Genomic DNA, 3029 nt, shown 5'->3' on the forward strand with positions numbered 1-3029 from the left:
TGGGTTTCCCTTACAAATCTCCTTTCTGTATCTGGCGCAAAATGTTTGAGTCAGTTTTAACGTCTTGGTTGTGTACAAATGTCATTCCAAATGCAAACAATTTTAATTTTGTCCTCTTTCTATCAGGAAGAAAAAAACCCAAAACCAACAAACCAGACATCCTCTGTAGACTGCTTCGGTGTGTTCTGGGAAAAGTAAATCTCTTGGATGTTGAAACCTGAAGGATTTGGTTCCCTTAAGCTACGGTGTGTTCCTGTGGTCTGACTGCTTCTGTCAGAAGGCTCCTGGTCAGCCTGTCCTGTCCTCTGTGACCGGACAACTTAAAATAAGCTGCTCTGTGCAGTGCTGAAAAAGTCTGTGCTTCACCTTTGACTCTTGGTCCATCTGTGCTGCTTTCTGTGCTGGAGGAGGGAGCGGTGATGTTTGCTGAGAGGGACTTCAGAAGAACTGCTGCTACCGGAGGGAGCAGGGCAGGGTGACGGAGAGCTTGCTGTAGGCAGCATTTCCAATCCAGTCGCTCACTGCTGTGGCCAAGCTGTAACATTTGAGAAGGAAGTCCCCAGATGTGGAGCCACTGGGGAGCTAGCTGGCTTGTGAAGCATAGAATCAAATTTTGATTCAAGATGGTAGAGTCATTTAAATCCATGCCACTAGTGGCTTACCGGGCCTTTTCCATTTTCAGAAGTGAAATCTTTTCATCACAGCGACAGCAAATTACATGCAGAAGTAGCTGTAGTAAAGGGGTTCTGGCGTTCCGTGTGCACGTGGGCATTTGTGCCATAGAACTGTAAAACTGCATAAAGTAAGGACTGAGGTCCTCATGTAAGTACGTTACATGACACCAAAAAGAAGAATTTATTCGAATACAAACTTGGAACATTTTAGAACTTCACCCACCCCACTGATCTGACAATTTCTAATTTAAGAAAGCACTAATTCCATTTAACAGAAATGGAAGACTGCTTTTTTGGGCAGGTGGAGGCTGTTGATGTGCACATTTAAGTGAGCATATGACCAACTGATGAATATGTAGTTGCAGAGCTGGACTAACGTTTTAGTAACTCGTATGTAAACTTCCACTGTTCGGTTAATTTTAAATATTTTGAAAACCCGGTAATTTTAAGTCTCCCTGCCAGTTTGGTGGGTTTACAGTTGACCAGTTTTCCTCTTGTGGACTAGCCATATTGAAGAAAGCAAACTCTGAAATTAGCTGTGATGCACTGGCAATTTTTTACAGCTGGAAGAAGACCAGAGTGGTACTAGACATACGGTGGAGTTACAGTAAGACAATACCCATTCCCAGTAATTTAGCACAGGCCCGTGTAAGTGTAATATGAACTGTGCTGGTGCTGTAAAGCAGATGAAATTTTATTTCGAAGCCAGCTTGCAATACACTTAAGACTCCCACACTCGGATGCCTGCATTTGTGGCCCAGTAAAGGAAGAGTGAAAAGTTCCAGTACGTGACCGGCTCGCCTGCGTTTTCTGATCTTCAGACAGGCCCTGTGAGACAGTGGCTGCGAGCAGTAAGGGGTTTCCCTATTGCTCTGCGGAGTCTGAATACAAAAAGGCATGTGGGGTTTTGGGGGAGGGTGGGGTTTTTATTTTGGGGGGGGGGGTTAGGGTTCAGGCTTTTGCCCCTTTCTGTGGGGGAGTGGTGTGCAGTTTGCAATTGTATGAACGTAAGGCAACAGACAAGAACTATTTCTTTTTTTTTTAGTACCAGCACTAAAGGTAAACCCTATTTTTAATCCAGTTGCAGTTGAACCATTTAAAAAAAAACAAAAAAAAACAAAAAAAAACAACAACAACAAAACCTGTTCTCTGTAGTAAATGTGATGTGAACTGAGGTCAGTGTCCAGAGGGACTGATTGCATTAAGATGGAAGAGACAGAGTGGTTCAAACATCAAGATACGGTAATTGAGGGGTAAGATGATGATGTTTGATCTAGGGGAGAAGCATGAAAGGAAGAAGCAGGTGTTCGCTGTTACTAAACTGATTTTTAACTAGATGAAACATTTGTGCTCCAACTGTATTTGACCATTTTTGGACCAGCAGAGTAAACACAGGAATTACTTGAGGAACAGTGTGTGTACTATGTATAAATACAAGGTCGAATGGGTTTTGGGCTTAAGTCGCTGGGTGATGCCTCAGACCTGCAATGGCACGTAGTTCCACTCCTCTTTGAAAACTCTGTTCCCCCTTTCCTCAGAGTTGTCATTCTAGACTATGAAGGCAAACTGTTGTATATGACACCTTTTCCCTCCTCCTTTTTAGATCTTGCAGTTGTAGAGGGGCTGTCTCAGGAGTTTGAAGAGAGCCCCAAGTGAAAAATGTGGGCGCTTGCTGTGAGGAGGCAAAGGTAGGTCCCTTCGCCGCAGAAACTGACTTTGCTGCACTGGGTGAGGGGGTAGGTGACACAGCAGCCTTCTGGTTTTAAGACCTTATTCCATCGCTGTCCATCAGTGGTGCCACAGAGCAGATGGTTCCCATGCAAGGAGGTAAAGCACGGGGTGCAGGCTCGTCTTAGGGCTACAGTGTAAGCTTCTACTTGGAACCACTTGGTAATGCCACCTTAATTTTGGAGAAGGTCACATGTTAGAAAACATCAGCCACTTCCACAAATAGTCACTAGGATGGGCCAGTGCCATTGCCATACTTCAGTTACCCCCTGCCTCTGCACTTCCCTAACCTTTTAAAATTAATAGGCTCACTGGCAAACACTGGAGATGCACCTAGATTAATTCCACCAATGGCATATTCAGACTATTCAGACACAGAATAACGTGTAAGAATCCTGCAGAATTTATTTCAAAATGAAGAAAGAAAAAAAAAAAACACAGCTAGGGATTATTAATTAAAAGAGTTGCAACCCCTGGTTTAGATGGAGATGGCTTATTGTGCACTGATGTCTGTGCCCTTCCTGATCGCTTACAGCTGGCTACTCTCAATAAGGACAAAAAAACGTGTTGTGTTTTGTTGGGAGGTGGAGGGGGAAGATGGCCAGGCTTCCAGAGCTGTACCCTCTC

The sequence above is a fragment of the Falco naumanni genome, chromosome 4 (assembly GCF_017639655.2).
Source record: "Falco naumanni isolate bFalNau1 chromosome 4, bFalNau1.pat, whole genome shotgun sequence".
NCBI lineage: Eukaryota > Metazoa > Chordata > Aves > Falconiformes > Falconidae > Falco > Falco naumanni.